General features: G+C 40.6%; 1 long non-coding RNA gene across 1 annotated transcript in view; it reads right to left on the bottom strand.

The window, feature by feature from the left end:
* Positions 1–15,885, bottom strand: part of LOC136701566 (uncharacterized) — a 54,291-nt gene extending 38,406 nt beyond the window's left edge. Inside the window, exons 1-2 of the long non-coding RNA XR_010803817.1 lie at positions 15,821–15,885; positions 15,345–15,400 (exon numbers count right to left, since the gene is read on the bottom strand). This is a non-coding gene — a long non-coding RNA (uncharacterized lncRNA). The remainder of the gene's footprint in view (positions 1–15,344; positions 15,401–15,820) is intronic.
* Positions 15,886–23,294: the final 7,409 nt, after the last annotated feature.

Below are 23,294 nucleotides of genomic sequence, written 5' to 3'. Positions count from 1 at the left end.
CAGAGTCACTCTGTTCATCATCAACCAGCAGGAAAAAACCCATCTGTGTCTATATTTCAGATCTTTCCCTCAGAACACAGGGATTATAACTTGCTTGTGTTTTGGCCAAGCATCTGAAGCTCTTGCTATCCATCAAAGAAATAGTGAGCTATTAATGTAACATTTCTTTTCTCCAAACACAACGGGCAAGTTTTACTGAGAGAACAACTGCGGTTTTGTTGTTTTACAAACCCATGTCCTAAAGTCTTAATTTCTAATACTTTAACTTCCTTAATTATATGATTGGGACTCTCTGTAACACCTAATGTTCAGTTACATTTGCTTAAGGTTTATTTATTTATCCCACCAGAGCAAATGACTAAAAACATCTGCAGCACATCAGCTAAAATCTACTTGTTAAGCAGAGCCCACTGAGAGAAATTTTATTTCAGAAGTTATTTTCCGTTCCACCTTAAATGATGAAATTGTTAAATATTTAATGTAACTGCTGTAGAATTTAAGATGGTTATAATGGAAACAGGGAGGGTGGAGCCTGCTAAAAATTGGTATGAAGGTGATAGGGAGGGTGGAGTTTGCTAAGAGTTGTTACCATGGAGAGATATCAAGAGTGACTTAACATTAAGAGAGATTAACAGAATGGAGCCTGCTAAGGGTTGCTATTAAAAAGGTAAGGGGTGGAGCATGTAACGTGTTGCTACCATGGATACAGGGAGGGCAGAGCCTTTTAAGATTTGCAACCATGGAGACAGTGAGGAAGGTGCTAGCTAACATTATAACCATTGAGAGAGTAAGAGAAGAACCTGCTAAGAGTTGCTACCATGGAGACGGAGGGGGGAACCTATTAAGAGATTCTGCGATGCAGAGATGGAGGGTGGAGCTTTCTAACAGTCTTTACTATGGAAAAAGTGAGAGCGCTGCCTGTTAAAGTTGTTACCACAGAGACAAAGTGGGGTCGGAGCCTGCTATAAGTTTCTACCCTGGAGACAGTGAGGGCGGAGCTTGTTAAGAGTTTGGTACCACTGAGTCAGTGAGGGTAGAGCCTGTTAAGAGTTGTTACTAAGGAGACAGAGAGGGCAGAGCCTGCTCATAGTTGCTACCATGGACAAAGGCATGGCAGAGCCTACTAAGGTTTGTTACCATGGATAAAGTGAGGGCTGAAATTGTTTGTGTCATGGAGACAGTGAAGATGGAACTTGATAAGAGTAGCTACCATGAAAACACATTCATTTGACAGGGGAAACATGAACCTTATACCCCACTGAAAATATTTTCGACACACAAATTACTATGTGACTGCACATTGTTATTTTATGACTGACATTGTGCACTACAAAGGGTGTAGGGACACATCTGGGATTTAGCCTTGGCTTCGCTGCAGCTCAGTAACAGCACTCACTGATCACTCACACTTTCAGATAAGAACTAACCCAAACCAAAGGAATAATTTAGACAATCCTCCAAGAATCTGTTCCACTCTCAGAGCACAGGGACAGCAGGATCAGACCATTTAGGATCAGGGGAAAAAGACTGAGACAAGGGAATTTGTGTCTTGTGTCTGTAGTCTCTTACACACTACAACAACACAGGAGACGATTACTAAAGAGTGTGTGTGATCTGTGTGTGAATAACTCAGTCAGATTCAGACACTAGAGCAGAGAAAAGCATTAGAGACTGATGCTAAGTTTCCTATTGGATCCTATGACAAAAATGTTAATGTGGCTAACAAAGAATAACAGTATTTTTCTACTTATTATGCAACATTGTGGAATATTTAACTCCCTGAGGCAAAAAAGCAGAGGTCTTCTGTGCTTCTGCGTGCTGTGAGACTCTCTCCAGCACATGTGGTGGAGCTGTGTATGAGGTAAAGTTATCCGTCTTTACCATCCGGTGGAGCTTTCTAAAAACTATTACATGATACTGCTTGTAAAGTGTAAAGTTCCCAGCACTGTGTGGAAGAGTGGAACTGTGTTCTCTGGAAAGAAAGAGAGATATAGTTGAATTCAGAACTAATCTTCCAACACAAGCACCTGACCTCTAGCTAATATTGATGAGCGCGAAGGCCATCAGATCCTCACAGCAGAGTTTCTGCATGTACAGTAAAGCCTTCCCAGGAGAGTAGAGACAAAATGCAAAAGGAGGAAATAATGTGATTTTGGGAAATAAACCTAAGATTTGAAAAAATTAATGCCTCAAAAGTTTTGCTTTTAGGTCTCTGTTTTTCTGAAGTCCTCCACTTCAGGACCCCAGCCTGTCTTTAGAATTTACTTTGGGTTTGTTTGGGCTCTGTTCTCTTTGTTCTTTGATACGCTCAGCTCCCGGAGTCCTGCAGGCTCTGAGTGGGCCGGCTCCACTTCCCTCTTCCTTCTTTTCTCTCTCTGTCTTTTGTGTTTGATGTTGTTTGGTGTTTAAGCTCCTCTAACGTCTGTTTTAAAAGCTGCACTCCTCCAGGAAAGTACTGCCCTTTGTGAGGACTTTTCTTCACTCTCTCTTTTCAGAAACACCTCTGTCCTGCACGGCTTCGTGTGGTCGGTGAAAATACTTCCATCAGTGTCTATATATACACACACATACACCCCAGCATTCAGCAAAACCAGCAGTAGTTCAGAACGAAATGTATTTTTAATGTCCTTTAATCCGGGGGTTTTCAGCCAAAGGGTCTCTGTGTGATCCCATATGGGCTGCAGGAGTGGTTCTAAAAATAAAAACTGCTGCAAACCAACGCACAGCCCACTTGGATCAATTCTAGATGATTTCCATGATGCACATAATCGGTGCAGACCTCTGACCAATCATCATTCCTCACAAAACCCACTGTCTATCCCCTGTTTCTCTGGCAATGAGAGACAGAAGTCACAGTGGAATTAAACACTTGGGGGTGCTGCTGGTTCCTGCTGAAGCACACACTCTGTAATCCATTACCACAGAAAGGTTTGTGTGGATCAATCTGTATTGGTTATACTGTGAAAAAAGCTGGACGTTAAAGGAGGAGTCATCAGTGGGTGGTTCCTAAATCGGGAGCTTGTGTCTGATTGGCCGGATGTTTACGAGAGTAGTCAGTGGGTGGTTCTTTTTTCTTCTTCTTTCTTTTTTTCTTTCGTTACACTTATATAGCGCCTTGCTAGACACCCAAGGACGCTTTACAATCCACACTGCTCAGAACGCTCACCCAATCCACACACACACACACACACTAGTGAGAAGCGGCAGCCAAATGCGCACAGCGTACTCTCGACCAGGAACGACAGCCCAGCTGGAGGACTGCATCGGGCACTAGGATTTCACCCAAAACATAGCGCCAATCCATATCTGGGGTCACACTCATTCACTCACACACCAGGACAGTTATGACAGAAGCCAATTCATGTACCCTCCATTTTTTGGACTGTGGGAGGAATCCCACGCAGACACAGGGAGAACATGGAAACTCCACCCAGATGGGACTTGAACCCAAGACGTGCTCACCCCTAAGCCACCGTGCCGGTTCCTAAATCTGAGGATTGTGTCTGATTGGCTGGACATTATGGGAGGATTCAGGAGGTGGTTCCCTAATTAGGAGCTTGTTTCTGATTGGCTGGACATTATGGGAGGAGGCAGAGGATGGTTTCTAAATAAAGAGCTTGTATCGGATTGGCTGGATGTTATGGGAGGAGTCAGTGGGTGGTTTCTAATTAGGAGCTTGTGTCTGATTGGTTAAACATTATGAGAGGAGTCAGAGAGTGGTTCCCAAATCTGGAGCTTGTGTCTGATTGGCTGGACATTATGGGAGGAGCCAGTGGCTGGTTCCTAAATTGTGAGCTTGTGTTTGATTGGCTGGACATTATGGGAGGAGTCAGTGGCTGGTTTCTAAATCGGGAGCTTGTGTCTGATTGGCTGTAGATGTTCTTGTTCTGCAGATTCCCTCCTGACTATGGGGCTTGTACAGACTGATCTACCGTAGATCATCTCCTTAGATTCTCCTTCTCTGAATCACACTAACAGACCCTTGCTGGGTTTATTTGTGAATGATTGTCTTCATTACGGTCTTCTACTGCGCTTTTCTGTGTTGCAGCCGCTGGAATGTGGTCAGCTGCTGAACAGTGGACAGAACAGCGTTCTGTAGATCTTCATTATCATGTGTACAGTGTTGCCCTTATGGCATCTGAGTGGTTCCTCTGTGGTTCTGCCGGTCATGTTCAGCTGTCCCGGTCATAACACTGTCCTCGTGTCCAGTCATCAGTATGCAGCTCCGGATCTTTCCTCTGGCTGTGTTATTGTGATGCTGGTCATTTCTCCTGCTCACACACAGCTTATAAACACACCCCACCACACACATTCCTGACTCTCAGTTTTCCAGCTTTTAACACTTTCTCCTCTTTAACTCTACACAATTCCACTCAGAAATATGCAGCACTGCATCCCAGGAGGATCAGAAAACATCTTTCCCTGTGAGATCTGTGGCTATTTGGTCACATGCATAAATCTGTGTAAAATAAGATTATCAGCCGTACTGATGTCAGGATTCTTCCTGTTAATGATATGAATAAAAAAAATACAAACATGTTGGAACAGGGCAGGGAAGGAACTGTGATTTATCCTCCTTAAACATCCACGGCTGATATGCCATGGAGCACAGCACCGAACCCCCAACTGCTCCCTGGGTGTTCAGTGCGTGTGTTGCTCACTGCCGCTAAAAAAAAACAAACTACAGTCACAAGAATGAAAACAATATAAAACTAATGTGTGAGTGACTGGGTGAGTGTGTGAAACTGTCCACAGGTGTTTGTGAGTGTGAGAGTGACTGGGTGAGTGTGTGAGTGACTGGGTGAGTGTGTAACACTGTCCACAGGTGTGAGTGTGTGAGTGACTGGGTGAGTGTGTGTGTAACACTGTCCACAAGTGTGAGTGTGTGACACTGTCCACAGGTGTGAGTGTGTGAGAGACTGGGTGAGTGTGTGACACTGTCCACAGGTGTGAGTGTGAGTGAGAGTGACTGGGTGAGTGTGTAAGTGATTGGGTGAGTGTGTGTGTGTGTGTGAATGAGAGTGACTGGGTGAATGTGTGATAACCTGTCAAAGATGTGTTACTGCTTTGCACCTAACTGTGTAGTATCGTAATCCACTGCAGCCCTGATCGGGAGAGTGATAGTTAGTGAAACCCATATAAATATTGTGCTGGTGGGCGGGGCTTGTTTGTACACACTGGAACTGATTGAGATTTGCTCTAATGTCTTGTTTCTCTCCTGAATTAGACACACACTGTATTCTATAGGTTTGTGGATTGAGGCACTGACTCAGTTTCTCCATTTCTCTCTATTCAAGCAGATGACTACCAAGTTAAAAAAACAAAAACACAGCACGAGGTAATATTCAAACTACATCTTAATGGCGCGTAAACGATGAACACTGATTAGCTAAATCTAACTAGGCTCTTATTCTAATTGACTCCAATAGATACATCCGTGGATTCATTCAGGACACAGCAGGGGACACACCGGGGGACAGAGCCTCTCGCAACAAACACACATTCAACATTCTCAAACAGATCAAACAAAAATGCACATTAAACCTCTGAGATTGCATATGACTTGACTCCCGTTAGGCAGGACTGCCAGCGTTGCCATAGAAACACCCCCACATATTTCCACTGTTAAATACGTAAAGCTGATTTAAATGAACAGTAAATTACTGAAATAATGATCACTACTGCTCCTACTATCGCAAGTAAATAACAACATCAGAATGTTAATTAGTTTATTTAGAACATTATATATTTGTGTACAATTATGATAACAATATCATTTTAATTAAATTTTAGCTAGCAGCAGTTTTATGAAACTAAATATCAGGTGGACAATGTATAAATTACTTTACATAATTAGTTTTTAAAATAAAGATTAATTTATATTCCCACTTTTTCATCTTCCAAAGTCATTAGTGTTAAAGGATCTCATTTTATTAATACATATATATATATATATATATATATATATATTACTTTAATTTCAGTTACATCCCATGTGTAAACACTCTCCATCGCTGTGTACACAGCTCACACACTGAGTTACAGAGATACCAAGGAAAATCCCCATCTAAAATCACAGTAAATTCAGAGTGATGTAAGTAGAGATATCCACTCCCGCTGACTGCGTGTGTCTAATTATTTTGGACCGAAACGCTGATGTGTTCCTCGGAGCTGTGACGCGCAGATAGACTTTAAAATGCCACCAGCAGAATTCATTTATCAGGATTTAATGGAGAAACAGGTTGAAAAAGGCTGAGAATAATGAGGCTCTCACACCAGATCTGTGAGATTTATTAGAGTCTGTCTCAGAACTGACGTCCCTCAAATTAACCTCTTCATTTTACATTTCATTTACATTTCATTATTATTTAAGGCTCAGCTTTAACAGGTGGACAGACTCTTCATTCACTCATTCATTCACTGTAACCGCTTCATCCTGATCACAGTCTCAGTGTGTCCACTAACAAAACCTGGACGAAGCATCGCACACTCACTCAGTCATTCACATAGTCATCCACTAACACCTGTGGAAGATTCCACACACACCCTGTCACTCTCACACACCTGTAGACGATTTCACTAACACACTCACTCAGGCATTCACATATTCATCCACTAACACCTGTGGAGGATTCCACACACACACACACACACCAAACCACTCACCCAGTCACTCAGACCTTTACACCCCTGTGGAGTTTCACACACTCACCTTGTCACTCTCACACAGACACACACACACACCTGTAGATGATTTCACTCACACATTCACTCAGTCATTCACATAGTCATCCACTAACACCTGTGGAAAATTCCACACACACACACACACACAACAAACCACTCACCCAGTCGCTCAGACCTTCACACCCCTTTGAGAGATTCACACACTCACCCTGTCACTCTCACACAGACACACACACACACCTGTAGACGATTTCACACACACTCACTCAGTTATTCACATAGTCATCCACTAACACCTGTGGAAGATTCCACACACACACACACACACAACAAACCACTCACCCAGTCGCTCAGACCTTCACACCCCTTTGAGAATTTCACACACTCACCCTGTCACTCTCACACAGACACACATTCTCTTTTAATAAACACAGCTTTAAAACTGATCAAAAACTAACAATAAATTAAAAAAAAAAACTAAATAACAATAAAAAACTGAGCTCATTTCACGATCAGATTGATTACATATGTTTAATAACAAAGGGCCAGTGTCTGTCTACAATCTAAATATTTTACCACGGAAAAACAAACAATTCACTGACCAGTACAGATGTGTAAATATTTCATTGTATTATTTATAATAAAGGATGCATGAAGTGGCCTGTACATTTGGAGCCTTGATTTAAACCTATATAAAAAGCCCCATCATATTTTGTGAATGTTTCTGAATTTAAAATGAGACACAGCTTATTATTCTCCTCGAGTTTCTTCCACCACTTCAGACAAACAGCTTTCCAGGCCATAATCAAAATTATTTATGTTGCTCTCCTGAAAAGGCCCTCGAGGGAAATACGTTATCCGCAGTGTTTGTGCTTTATGGGATTTTAAAACTTTCTCGGGAGAAATATTCATCGTTCAGATGGATTTCTCCTCATTTCATTTGATTTGATTGGATTTCAGCTGTGGGTCTGGAGATGTTTATCTCAGCCAGAGGTTAGAGATCCATTTGATTGTCCTTTTTAAAATGAGCCACACTAATAAAGGCCATGTGTTTGTGTAATTTATTGAATAATAATAAATCCAGGGATGTGGACCTTTAAAGGAGCTGTCTCTAAATGGACGTGTTGATGCTGGGAGTGTGTGTGTGTGTGTGTGAGTGTGTGTGTCAAGGTTATAGCACATTGTGAGGTTATGGTTAAGCTAGTAGTTATGATCAGTGCTTAGAGGCTAGTGTTAGGATAAGGGCAAATGTTAGTTATGATTAATATTATGGTAAATCTCAGAAACCAAAGAGAAATTTATGTAATGTCCCCATAATGCATGAAAACAGACCTCTGTGCCAGTGCTAGTGTGTCTGTGTGTTTATGAGATTTAATTTATTGGAACCATATACAGAGAAAACTAAACTGAACACAAACAAATCAAAGATGTAAAACCACTCAGAGCCCGGTTTACTCTCTGAAAACAAGAGGACATATTTTATAATTTAATAAGAATAACAACAACAATATTCTTATACAGCACTTTTCAAGGACTCAAAGACATTTACAAAATTTGTTACATGTAAGAATATAACAGACAACAGGAATAACAATAAAAAATACACAGGCACAGTACTGGAGGGATAGAGAGTGGCCTAGTGGTAGAAGATCTGAGAGGACAGAGAGAGCTGGGGGTGTATAGGGTTTAAGATCAGAAAACTGGGGGGAGCAAGTCTGTTAAAGGTTTGTAAGTAAAAAAGAAACCGTCTACAACATACGTGATATTTTATATGAAGCCGATGTAGACGCTGAAGCAAGAAGTCGAGAGGCAGAGTTTTGAAGTGTCTGAAGTTCTAAATGTAGGAGGAGTTAATACCAGCTAAAAGAGAATTTAAAAACAGTCTGGAAATGTGGACCTGCATAAGAGTTTCAGCAGCAGGCTCAGAGTTGATCTGATTTTAGCAAAATATCAGAGATGAAAGAATGAAGTTTTATCTACTGAAAATGTGGGCACTGAGCAAAAGGAGTTGGGTCAAAGATGACACCCAGAGGTGTATAGTTAAGGCTTTATTAGAGCTAACAAACAGAAGTTCTATTTGTCACTCTTTTAATTAATCAAACCTAATCTAGAAGAAATTAGGTTTCATTAAGTTTTGATTTCTGATAAACAAGTTTCTAAATGATTAAGAGGTGGCTCTTTAATGAATTTAGTAAATTAAGCATATCATCCACGTAACAAGTTTGACACTATGCTATATATGACCAAGTTGAAGAATATATACAATGAAGAAGGTTCCAAGCACTGACCCTTGTGGGACCAGCTGAGTGACAGTGGAGGAAAAGGAGCTGTGGCCAAAGACAGTAAGACACGGCTTTCTATTGGTTAAGTATAATCTACCAGTCCAGGAAACATGCAGCTAGGACAGAACAATGGATAGTCTACAGTATCAAAGTCTGCGCTCAGGTCTAAAAGAAGAAAACTAAAAAGAAATGATTAATAAGAACTCTATGATGAGAGACTACCACTGGTAAACAAGTATTAATGAAGTGGGGTTAAGGTCAGGCGAGTTTGCTGACCAATTAAGAACAGGGATACCATGGTCATTAAACCAGGTACTGGTAGCTTTGGCACTGTGTGCAGGTGCTAAATCCTGTTGGAAAATTAAATCTGCATCTCCAGCAGCAGGAAGCATGAAGTGCTCTAAAACTTCCTGGTAGACGGCTGCATTGACCTTGGACCTCCGAAAACACAGTGGACCAACACCAGCAACACCAGCACACTTTACACTGGACCTCAAGCAATGTGGATTCTGTGCCTCTCCTCTCGTCCTTCAGACTCTGGGACCAAAATTTATTTTCATCAGAGAACATAACTGTGGACCACTCAACACCAGTCCAGTCCTTATCACAGGCGAGACACTTCTGACGCTGTCTCTTGTTCAACAGTGGCTTCACACAAGGAATGCGACGCTGAAACCCATGTCTTGTATAGTATGTAGTCTGTGTGTAGTGGTTCTTGAAACACTGACTCCAGCTGCAGTCCAGTCTTTTTGAATCTCCCCCACGTTTTTGAATGGGTTTTGTTTCACAATCCTCTCCAGGGTGTGGTTTTCCCTATTGCTTGTACACTTTTTTCTACCACATCTTTTCCTTCCCTGCACCTCTCTATTAATGTTCTTGGACACAGAGCTCTGTGAACAGCCAGCCTCTTTAGCAATGATCTTGTGTGTCTTGCCCTGCTTGTGTAAGGTGTCAATGGTCATATCATGATTGTGGAGCCTACAGAACTAGACTGAGAGACCATTTAAAGGTCCTTTGCAGGTGTTTTGAGTTAATTAGCTGATTAGAGTGTGGCACCAGGTGTCTTCAATATTGAACCTTATCACAATATTCTAATTTTCTGAGATACTGAATTTGGGGTTTTCATTAGTTGTCGGTTATAATCATCAAATTAAAGGAAATGAACACTTGAAATGTATTAGTCTGAGTGTAATGAATGAGTATAATATACAAGTTTCACTTTTTGAATGGAATTACTGAAATTAATAAACTTTTTCATGATATTACAATTTTATGACCACCTGTATAAGGTGTGTATGTGTTACACCAGTGGTTCACAAACTGAGAGTGTGTGCACATTTCTTTACAATTATCATAAAATTACCATAACCCAAGCCCATGAATTTCTAATGACCACCAAATACGAAAGCCCTTGGACTGAGGAATCAGCAAAAAAGCTTTCAAAACCTCCTCAGACAAACATAAGAAAACAACCGTTCTGAGCAGAATTTGAAGTTAAACTGAAGTACATACAAATCTACACATCTAAAATCTGAGTTATACTTTCCCGAAGGTTTGCCCTGCACAACTCTGCAAACAAAGCGAGAACATGCACAAAAGCTAAAGGTGTTTATACTTAACAAAACTTCCCTCTATGAGCTTTGGGCCATTTGACAATCTCTGTAGTTTCTCACAGAGGGTTAAACACCTGTGTAATTGCTTCTTCAAATGCATTTATTTTGTTTCAAGTTATTAAAAAAATTAAAAGCTAACGCATCACTATGGTCACCTAAAGTCTCCATAATCTTTAATGTTTTTTTCCATAAGATCAGCTATTTACACTGGTGGGTACAGGCACTATACTATTGAAATAATCCACACTAAGTAAAGAACTGACTACTTGAGTAACAAAATAATTTAGCAAACAATTAACCCTAGGCTACTGGAAGTCACAGGTTTGAAACAGGATGTATTAGGAACTGTTTGCTAGCTGAGTGATTGCATAACTTTATTTAGATGAAAATATTATTCTGAATTTTTGTATTTGATTGTTTGGCTCATATATAAATTAATTTTTCATCCATTTTAATTAAAGTGTAGTCATGTTAATTTAAACTTTCAACGTCAAGAGCGTGTAATTATTTTCACACCTATTAACATTTTGAGAGGATAAACATTTAAATAAATCTAGACATATACCCAAAAAAAAAAAAAAAAAGGTTTTACAAACGATTTAGGCACAAATTAAGTCTGCTCACCTTTCACCTTGAATGGGGCTCAGTGATTTTAAATGTGTAATGAATATTGTTCAATATGAACATGTAAATATTTATGTCTAGAAGGCAGATATTTTTCAATGTTTTTTTCAAATAAAGGAAACTGAATGGTCAGAGAATTTCAGCTACCACTCAGGCATCTGCAGCCTGCAACATACTTCAGTCCAGTGTTTCAGACAGATTAAACACAACAGAAAAAAAAAACAGGAGGCACAGTAAAATGCCATTTCCAGAAAAGCTGAGACATGGTTCAAAATATTAAATAAAATCAAAAGGCAAAGAAATGTAAAAGGATTTCAACCCTTTAACTGAAAAGAGTACAAATAAAATATTACAAATGATGAAACAGATATTTTTTGGGGGAAAATAAATGGCTATTTTGAATTTGACACCAGTAAAAAATAGAACTGAGAGCAAAAGACTGGTCAACTTTTGTAATGCTCAATAGATTACATTTGGTTATTTGGCAATGGGTCTGTAACATGATTGGGTTTAAACCTTCAGAAAAGAAGGTGGGTGGCCTTCACCACTCTGTGAATGACTGCGGGGGCACAATGTTTCTCAACAGAAAAAGTAGGAGGATGGGGATTTCATTATATCCAGCATATAATATCTTTAAAAGATACAGAGAATCTGGAGAAATCTCTGTATGCAAGGGACAAGGCCTAAAACCAATACTGGGTGGCAGTGGTCATAATGTAGCATTCAATTGAAAACAGACACAATGTGTGAACACAGCTCATAACTGCAGCCGCACACGCAAATTAAAACACAAGTTAAGCATTTGTTTTTACTTTGTTTGTTTTAATTTACTTTCTGCACATTTAGGATTTGTATAAATTGACAACTCGGAAATTAAATGAGTATTAAAAGAGACACCTCTTTGTAATGTTATTAATGTAAACTGGAAATAGTCAAACTTATTAAAGGTGATGTGCTCATACACAAAAATACAGGTTTCATGTTTAGGCATAAGGCACATCATGAGATTTTCACAACTTACCTGCAGAGTAAGACATTTCACTGAATTATCTTTGACTGCAGTTAAAGGTTGTAAACTATTCAAAGGCAAATATGACCTTCCATTCGCCATGTCTCAAGTCTCATAATATATATTATTTTCAATAAATATCCGTACAGAATAAATAAATGAATAAACAAACAGAATCGGCAGCAGGTAGGGTTGCACTCACACAGCTCCAGGGTCCTGGAGGTTGTGGGTTCAAGCCCATCTCCAGGTGTCTGTGAGGAGTGTGGTGTGGTCTCCCTGTGTCTGCGTGGGTTTCCTCCGGGTGACTGTCTGTGAGGAATGTGGTGTTTTCTCCCTGTGTCTGCGTGGGTTTCCTCCGGGTGACTGTCTGTGAAGAGTGTGGTGTGTTCTCCCTGTGTCTGTGTCGGTTTCCTCCGGGTGACTGTCTGTGAGGAGTGTGGTGTGTTCTCCCTGTGTCTGTGTGGGTTTCCTCCGGGTGACTGTCTGTGAGGAGTGTAGTGTGTTCTCCCTGTGTCTGTGTGGGTTTCCTCCGGGTGACTATCTGTGAGGAGTGTGGTGTGTTCTCCCTGTGTCTGTGTGGGTTTCCTCCAGTTGACTGTCTGTGAGGAGTGTGGTGTTTTCTCACTGTGTCTGTGTGGGTTTCCTCCGGTTGACTGTCTGTGAGGAGTGTTGAGTGTTCTCTCTGTGTCTGTGTGGGTTTCCTCTGGGTGACTGTCTGTGAGGAGTGTGGTGTTTTCTCACTGTGTCTGTGTGGGTTTCCTCCGGTTGACTGTCTGTGAGGAGTGTGGTGTGTTCTCCCTGTGTCTGCGTGGGTTTCCTCTGGGTGACTGCCTGTGAGGAGTGTGGTGTGTTCTCTCTGTGTCTGCGTGGGTTTCCTCTGGGTGACTGTCTGTGAGGAGTGTGGTGTGTTCTCTCTGTGTCTGCGTGGGATTCCTCCCATGGTCCAAAAACACATGTTGGTAGGTGGATTGGTGACTCAAAAGTGTTTGTGCTTTTGTGTGTGTGTGTGTGTCTCCCTGTGAAGGATTGGTGCCCCCTCCGGGGCGTGATCCACTGTGGCCTTGAACTGGATATACGGGAATAGATAATAAATAAATAAACAGAATCAATCCTCAAAAATATCCCAAAATTAGTCAAGTCTTACAAAACAGAAACACGTCTGAAACAGTAACTCAACTGTCACAGGTGTCTTGTAGATTTTAAGATTTATCTTCAATGGTCCATTAAAGAATAACATGTTTTAACATGTTGTTCCACTTGCTGAGTACAATTATTTATTACCACTATAGAGGCCTCCAGAAATTTAAAATCTCAGAAGCAAAAATGCACCTGCCTCTGTTCTGGGTGGATACACTGATGATTTTAAAGATTCCTCCATTCAGACAAACTCCTCCTTCACTGATGTGGTTTCTTTCGTGTGAATGCGCTGTGTAACTGGAGAAGAATACGCTTTTTAAAACTCTTCCCACACGTGGAGCACTGATACTGTCTCTTTCATGTGTGAATGAGCCTTTTTTTTAAAACACTTCCCACACTCTGGGCAATGATAAGCTTTCTCTCCTGTGTGAATGAAAAACACTTGTGATTATAAAATTCATATCACACTCAGAACAGGGGCACATGATCCAGCAGAACTGTGGTAGGTAAAACTCTTTCCACATTGTGGACAGGAATACGGTTTCTCTGATCATTTAAATTCTTTCCACAACTTTTAGCTTGCCTGTATTTTTCTGTTATTTCCCTGCAGATGTATTTGTGTGGAGAGCAGATTCTGAAGAACTGGAGCTTTCACACACTCTGTTCTCAACTGTAACCTCCACTGACTTCAACATTGTGATGTTCCATGATGTGTTTGTGAAAGTCAGGCATTCCTTGACACTATGAGAAATGTTTTTCTTTTCTGGAAAAGGAAATGGAATCAGGGTCCTCTCGCTGGGCTGGGGCAGGTTGGGGATGTTTCTAACGTGTCCACTTTGGACTAATCTGAAAGGTAGGTTCCCAGTTTAATCCATAATCTGTTCAACAGTTGGTCAAGATAAAAACTACAGTTCCAAAAATACCATTAACCTGATTTGACTTCATTATTAAACTGTTGTCTGTCTATCACAAGTACAGTTGGGTTTGAAGGTTGTACAGCACCTTCGCCTCCCTCAACATTCACAGATGATGTGTCCTTGAGCAAGACGCCTAAACTCCAAGTGCTCCAGGAGTGGGTTAAATAAGACTTATTTAATTAAGACAAATGTAGCTGTATATTGCACAATATCTAACAACACATTAGCAAGAGAGCCCAGGTTTCAGCTTTGTTTGCCCAGTGAAGCTCTTACTTATGTGGAGGTGTGTATACTAGGAATTTAGAGATATATGATGCTGTCAGAGTGATGTCTTCTGCAAAATCGTTATTTCAGCAAAACAACACCAGGTTTCATTAAGCACATGCTACATCACAGCTTAATAGACACAGCTTGTGTGAATGTGAGTGTGTGTGAGTGCTTGACTGGCCTATAGTCCAGACATGTATACTATGGTAATCAAGGGAAATAATTGGGGGGGGGGGGGTAATAAAAATAAAAACCAGACCACAGCAAAGGCAGACTGTTGAACAGCTTTAATCTTGCATTGTGTCAGAACCAGCAACAATTCCACTCACAAAATGTAGCAATGAGTCATTAAAAGTATATTTCATGGAACAGTGGGAGACACGCCTCCATCCCAACATTTTTAGAGTGTTGCATGCATTCGAGTTTTAAACATGTTTACAAGATATAAACAAGACACTCAGTGACAACACTTGAAAACCATTCTCTGTGCTTTTGTTTGATAATAGGGGTTTTATATTTAAAATGTTGTTTTTAAATAATTACCACTAATTTAAATAAGAATCGAAGAAAACAATAAAGTATTGAATATAAGCCCTATTAACTACGTTAATGTTATTTTTCCTTTTAGTGCAGATTTGATTAAATGCTTTTTCATTTCTTAAATTGTATTCTTAATTATTTTTACTGTTCTTTACAGTTTTTCTGTAATGTATTGTGAATTGCCAGTGTATGGAAGGCACTTCCATTTCCTATTAAACACTTATTCATTTATATCCACTTCTAAGGAGGTTATGGTTTACTCACTGACCATGGAGCAGGATTCTGATCCTCATGAACTCTCAATCTCTGATTGTCCAGTACCATCTGTTTGAGGAGAACAGAACAGTACGGTTTAATGTAGGTTTAACCAGTTATTCATCTTATTAGAAAAATTGGGCTAACTTTCTTCTTGTTCATCCAAACAAGAGCCAGAGTTCAGAATCAATGAGATGTTACAGGGCCCTCTCCCCTTTTTCACACCAGAGGAACACAGGAACGAAAGAGTTTACTGCAGAATATTCTCCCCATTTACCACAATGAAAAGCAATAATATAAGGAAGAGATTTACAAAATAGTCCCAGCTAAGAGCTAGCATTAGCCTCCTGAGCTGAATGTGGAGCAGCTCCTACATTTCCCCCATTCTCCATCTTCCTTTTCAGAGAGAGAACATGTGTCCCCCGTTTCTGTGAGAGTGAGTTCAAACCCAGTGTAAACAGTGTGGAAAAGTCTTACACAGATCTTTACCTTCAGTAAAACACCTCCTGATTTAGCTCCAGCTCACAGCTCTCCTTCTGCTCCTCACTCACACAGTCCCCACCCACAGCACCGACCCCTGTACTCTCATTGGCTGCAGCTCCACACAGCAATGCTCTGATTGGTGCTAGTCAGTCTGCACTCAGTAGCAGTGATAAATCCAAGTTTAAACTATAAGCATTCAGCATGCAGGAGTGCTAATAAAATCTGAGTCATGATTTCTCTACAGATTTAAACAATGTGATTTAGAGCAATTTAGTGTAAAACAGCAGCCATTACCTTTAGGACTAGCCTATTTTGTGGTAAATGGATTTACAATAAATTTAAGGACTTAGGTCGCTTTCCTTTTCTGCAGGTAACATTGAGAGAGCTATAAGACTTTCCTTAGTCTCTGTGCACTACAGGTGGTCTCTGCAGTAAGCTCATTATAGCAGATAAAAGTACCATCTAAAATGAATTAGATGGAGTCACACCTTTGAGTGGAGAAAGTAGGATTTATTCAAAGACAGAGATCGCAAATTCTTACAGAGATACAATGTTAGTCTTTTGATTGCTCTCTCTCACCGACAGTGGGAGCATACACAGATTATAGTGAGTGTAATAACCCTCAGTTGTTGCATAAAACAGCCTTCCACCAAGCATCAAGGTCAAAAACCAGTGATAACAGACACTGAAGAGACAAACAACTCTGAAAGAGATGAGAGTGGTTTAAAACACAGTATAACAGAATTTGAATGAAATATAGAATTAAAATTGGGTGGAATATTGGGCTGAAATTAATCACTTTCAAATAATCCCCACTTTTTCCTTATTAAATAATGAAAAGTAATTATCAAGAATATATATGACTTGGGCAGTACGGTGGTGCAGCAGGTCTAGTCACACAGCTCTAGCAAACTGGAAGTTGTGGGTTCAAGTCCTTCTCTGAGGAGTTTAGTGTGCTCTCTCTGTATCTGAAGTGAAGCTTTGTGATTTCAACTGGATTTTCTGAGTTATCAGCCTCTCAACTCAAGATTTTAAATGACTCCAATGAAGAGGAAATTTGAAAGAGTGAAATGAACTTGAAACTGTGAGTTATAGCTATGGGCAAGGCTTTGGTATGCTCAGGAAGAGCTCCCAGCATGCACCACCTTTTTCACTTTTGAAAGGTTTCATTTTCTTTGTTGTGTGTTGTGAGAGTTGGAGTAATATATAGGATGCTTTTAGGTTGTTTATTGTTGTTTGGACCTATTAGGTCTTTCTTTGAAGCGAGAATTATGTTTTGCCACAGCCCTAGCCCTCTGAGTGAAACACTGCAGCTTTGGGGGGTTTCTGGCTGAGTCTCTTTACAAGCCATGCCCAAATTCCGCCTGTTGCTTGTTCTTATTCTCTGATGTTCTTTCCAGAGAGTTTTAATAAAGCGCATTAAAGGCAACTATGATGCTGGACGTTCATCTTGACACCGGTCGTCACAACTTAAGTACCTACGTTGGAATGAGTCATGTGTACTTTCAAACTATGTAGTTAAGTTGAAACAACAAGCAGTTTAAGGTCAAATTGACTTAGAAAGTAATTCAAAGCAGAAAGTAATTCAAAGCCAAATTTGACTTAAAGTCATGAGTTGAAATAAATAGTAATTCTAATTGGATTTAACTTAAAAGTTTAAGGCAGCTATTGAGCTCACATTTTTGAGTTGAAGGTGGTGAAATGTTTTACAGTGCATGTGGATTGGTGACTCAAAAGTGTCAATAGTGTGTGTATGTGTGAGTGAATGTGTCACCATGTGAAGGACTGGCGCCCACTTCAGGGTGTGTTCCTGCCTTGCTCCCAGTGATTCCATGTAGGCTCCTGACCCACAGCGACCCTGAAATGGATAAGGGTTACAGACAATTAATAAATGAATGAGAATATGATCTGAATAAATACATATAATAACAGCTCTAAACCATATATCATAGGCTGAGCTTACGAATCCTGTGTTCTAAAAACTGAGCAGGCATGTATTAGCTAGATACATGCCAGATATTCCTGCTATTATTATTCCTGCTACTTAGTATTATAATTTTACTTTTAAATTACTATTCCTTTGAAAGCTCTCCTGCCTGGGAGTGCCAATGCATATTTGTTGTATTGCTATCACATTTGTACAATGACAATAAAGTTCTCTAATCTCCAATTTAAAAAACAAAACAACATCCTCCACAATTAGTCAGTCTATTTCCCCAAGGCTTTCAGATAAGCAACCCAACCATTCACACAGAGTAGATGAAATGTTGTGGATTTCTTATTAAATATTTTCCAAAGTCCTCAGTGATTCACACAACATATTTCACTTGATCAGACAACTTAGTCCACTCTGTCTTTCAACAGCACCCACTGGATCATCAGACCGTCATAAGTATGCAGATGAAAATATGCTTCAGGCTTTTTAATTTTTCTGATGTTTTTCTTGGGCTTTTATAAATATTTGGCAGTGATTTTGACCACAGATTAGGAGTGGGAGGTACCCTGCCTCATAATACACTTTTTTTTTTTTGCCTTTGAGCTTGTGTTTCAGATGCTTGTTGTATCACCTTATCCCTTGTTTGTTTTGTGTTTTCATCAGCAGGGTCAGGTTTGAGTTGTAGACGGGTACCACTTTCATCACATTGATCTGTGACTCTTTCACGCTTCATGTTGATTGGAGCTGGGCGTTTAGCCTTCTCGTCAGATTTGATTGGTTTCACTTTGACTGAGACTCTCTGAGCAAGAGCATTGGGAATTGGATCCTCTTTCAGTTGATTCGTCACCTGAATCTTCTGCATCACTTTCAACATCAGCACCATAAGCCACCTGAGCTGTTAGTTCCCAATGCTCAGATCTTGCTGCCTCAGCTTGTTTAAGTTCTTTGATTGGATAAAAGGATTTCTTTTTCTGGCTCAGCCCTTTGAGGGTCACTCCTGTGCAGTGGAATTGTCAGGCATTTTGGGTGCAGCAGTCACCAAGTTAGCTTTTCTCAGCTCTCAGTTCAGCTGAGAGTTTTCTGACTTCAGCCTGTTAACGTCAGCCACAAGCTAATCTTTTTCATCCTTTCTTGACAGGACCTCAGAAATTTTGCTTTCTTGTTTTTCAGCTCTGCCTATGTTCCATCATACCAAGATTACTCAACACAATGCAATGATGAAAAAAAAGATGAGCTCCAGTATTTACAAAGAAAATAGCTCAACTTATTTACAAATATAATACCTAAGTCTTTTCCAGCATCCTGTGTGTGGAGGAGAATCACAGTTACCAATTTCACATTGAACAGCTGCCATAACTGAATTATATTTACTCAGAAGTCATGCCAACCTCTAATCTGTTTATCAATCCTGGGGATATACCTAAAATTAACTTCTCAAAACATGTTTTCAATCATTTTAAGGGAATCTGGAAAATATGATTCCTCAAAAAAGAGCACATTTTATTAACCCAACATTTTTACTGCTGAAATACACCTCAGTGTGTCAAAGGTAACAGTTCACCACATGCTTTCATCTGAATGATGTTTGTCTTGAGTCAATTATTTGTGGATTCTCAACATCTATCCACAAATGTGGACTGTTTCTCTATTTGAGAAATCCCAGAGAAGAGCCTGAAAGACACCAGGTGCTGATAAGGCAAGCTCGGCAACTGGTGATGTCCTGGAGATGGTATTGTGGCCTACTCCCACTTTTTGGAAAGCCCTCTTCTTCAAACCACCTTGGTTACAGGCATGTTGGTAATGCAGTATTTCTCCACAACAGTTTTTGCTATAAAAATAATGCATTAGAAACAGAATACCTGAATGTAGACACACCAAAAACTGGAAATCTTGTTGACCTTGCTTTTTTCTCTTTTGGGCAGAATTTGGCAAGACAAGACCATTGGGTTTATTAATTGCCTTAATTATGATATTCTAACTCCGGTTTCCTCCCACAGTCCAAAAACACACGTTGCAGGTGGATTGGCGACTTGAAAGGGTCCGTAGGTGTGAATGTGTGTGTGTATGTGTTGCCCTGTGAGGGACTGGCGTCCCCTCCAGGGTATATTCCCGCCTTGCGCCCGATGATTCCAGGTGGGCTCTGGACCCCCCGTGACCGTGAATTGGATAAGCGGTTCCAGATAATGGATGGATGGATGATATTCTAAACTAATTTAAAGTCAGATCCAAATGGACATGCAATTATAATAATGTTAGTTACAAGTAGGGGCGGCACGGTGGCGCAGCAGGTAGTGTCGCAGTCACACAGCTCCAAGGGCCTGGAGGTTGTGGGTTAGATTCCAGCTCCGGGTGACTGTCTGTGAGAAGTTGGTGTGTTCTCCCCATGTCCGCGTGGGTTTCCTCCGGGTGATCCGGTTTCCTCACACAGTCCAAAAACACACGTTGCAGGTGGATTGGTGACTTGTGAGTGTGTGTGAGTGAATGTGTCTGTGTCGCCCTGTGAAGGACTGGCGTCCCCTCCAGGGTGTATTCCAGCCTTGCGCCCGATGATTCCAGGCTCTGGACCCCCCGCGACCCTAAATTGGATAAGCGGTTACAGATAATCGATGGATGGATAGTTACAAGTACACTTCAGTTTGTTTTGACGTTAACAGTAAATGACAAATGACTTTACAATACAGGGTGGGCCATTTATATCTACCTTAATAAAATGGGAATGGTTGGTGATATTAACTTCCTGTTTGTGGCACATTAGTATATGGGAGGGGGAAAACTTTTCAAGATGGGTGGTGATCATGGTGGCCATTTTGAAGTCAGCCATTTTGGATCCAACTTTTGTTTTTTCAATGGGAAGAGGGTCATGTGACACATCAAACTTATTGGGAATATCACAAGAAAAACAATGGTGTGCTTGGTTTTAACGTAACTTTATTCATGAGTTATTTACAAGTTTCTGACCGCTTATAAAATGTGTTCAAAGTGCTGCCCATTGTGTTGGATTGTCAATGCAACCCTCTTCTCCCACTCTTCACACACTGATAGCAACACCACAGGGGAAATGCTAGAACAGGCTTCCAGTATCTGTAGTTTCAGGTGATGATCATCTATCCGCTGAAGGGATGTTCGACTGATGCCACTCTGCAGTGACATGTGACGAGTGCTACGCTGTTGGCTCTTGCTGAATGAAGCTAGGACAGCCACTGATGTTTCTTCATTAGTGACAGTTTTCATGCGTCCACATTTTGGCAAATCCTAAACACTAAAACAGTTTCACGAAACTTGGCAAGCAGTTTGCTAACTGTAGCATGGTAGATGGGTGGTCTCGTAGGGTGTCTTGCATTGAGATCTTTACTTTACTTTACTTTATTTCATTTTAGCACTGCATTGCAGTAGTCAAGACACGAGATGACCACAGCCTGCACTAGGAGTTGAGTGGCATGTTGCGTTAGAAACAGTCTAATTTGTCTGATGTTGTAAAGCGCAAAGCGACAGGAAATCTGATGCAGTGACCCAGTTACTGCATTCACCAGACATCAACACAATTTCTCTCCGCTCCTCATGTGTTAACCTCTGCGACATGTCAATGGCTGTAAACAAAGAGAAACTTGTAAATAACTTGTGAAAGAATAAAGTTACGTTAAAACCAAGCACACCACACATTATCTTGTGAAATTCCCAATATGTTTGACGTGTCACATGACCCTCTTCCCATTGAAAAAACAAAAGTTGGATCCAAAATGGCCAACTTCAAAATAGCCACCATGGTCACCACCAATCTTGAAAAGTTTCCCCCCTCCTCCATATACTAATGTGCCACAAACAGGAAGTTAATATCACCAACCATTCCCATTTTATTAAGGTGTATCCATATAAATGGCCCACCCTGTACATCTAAATTTGTCTGTTGCTCTAGTCTCAAGATTTACAACATTTTTCACAGAAAAAAACTATATTGCTATCTGTATGATATTCTACATATAACTGAGTGATACATTTCATTTCACATGCTATTTCTCCACTTGACTCTTCCTCTGTTCCAATAGCCTTACTTCCTTTGTAGAAAACAAGATTAAGCATCTCAGTAAGGTCAAGTTAATGCAATGATTCATCAAGTTGGCAATATGTGTGTGTATGTACTTTTTTGAGTGTACATGACCTTACTGAACACTTGCCAACTTGTTGAATCATTGCATTAACTTGACCTTACCTATATATATATATATATATATATATATATATATATATATACATACATACATACATCGGTCCATTGGGTCACAAGGGCAGCAGTTTGAGTAAAAAAAAACCAGACCTCCCTCTCCATAGCCACCTCTTCTGGTGTTTCCAGAAGGACCTCGAGAAACCTGAACTCCTCCACTTGAGGCAGAAGCTTACTTCCAACCTGGAGAGAGCACACCATGGTTTTCGGACTAAGTGCCATAGTTTTGAAAGTGCTGATTCTCATCCATGCCACAACCTCAGGACCATGCAGCTGTGTGAGAGAGACACAACCTGTTGCAGAACAAATATGTATCAATTATTGTCGTTTATTTTACTTACTTTTGGCAGGAACTCAACTGTATCTTTGTTACAATTTTTTCATGTGGAAATGAGGTAGAGGGCGGCATGGTGGTGCAGCAGGTAGTCGCAGTCACACAGCTCCAGGGGCCTGGAGGTTGTGGGTTCGATTGCTGCTCCGGGTGAGGAGTTGGTTTGTTCTCCCCGTGTCCGCGTGGGTTTCCCTCCGGGTGCTCCGGTTTCCTCCCACAGTTCAAAAACACACGTTGGTAGGTGGATTGGCGACTCAAAAGTGTCTGTAGGTGTGAGTGTGTGAGTGAATCTGTGTGTGTGTCTGCTTTGCCCTGTGAAGGACTGGCGCCCCCTCCAGGGTGTATTCCTGCCTTGCGCCCAATGATTCCAGGTAGGCTCTGGACCCACCGCGACCCTGAACTGGATAAGCGGTTTCAGATAATGAATGAATGAATGAATGAATTGAGGTAGAGTTAGATCTGTGCAAAAAGTATTTGTAACTGTACTTCACATTCATACTGATCATGAAGGTTTTTGTGTCTGCATCAAAGTTTGTATCTACAGTAGATGAGAGTTTGTACAGTCCTAATCAATAAACTTGTGTGTTGTAGTTTGTATCCAGAATTCCAATACCCACTGACGTAAACCCAGTACACATTATCTTACTAATGAAGATACAACTCAAACTGGCAATGAAGGATGCTCTGATCACACAAACAGTTACTGACTCTTTGGAGGTCTGGCATAAAATCACTGGTAATTTTAACAGTCTGTTTTTACAGATTCCCACCAGGAATTCACTATTCGGATACAGCTTGGAATGATCTGAGAACCCTGTGCTGCCCAAAGTTTTTATTAGAATGGTGTGGTCAACTGAATCAAAGGCTTTTGCTAAGTCATTAAATATTACTGCACAGTGCTTCTTGGCATCTAGCTCTGACATAATGTCATTGGGAACTTATAAAACCACAGCAATGCAACCATAACTTAGCCTGAAGCCAGACTGTACAGCAG

The sequence above is a fragment of the Hoplias malabaricus genome, chromosome 7 (assembly GCF_029633855.1).
Source record: "Hoplias malabaricus isolate fHopMal1 chromosome 7, fHopMal1.hap1, whole genome shotgun sequence".
In the NCBI taxonomy this organism is placed as follows: domain Eukaryota; kingdom Metazoa; phylum Chordata; class Actinopteri; order Characiformes; family Erythrinidae; genus Hoplias; species Hoplias malabaricus.
This window is presented reverse-complemented; position numbering and strand designations above follow the sequence as displayed.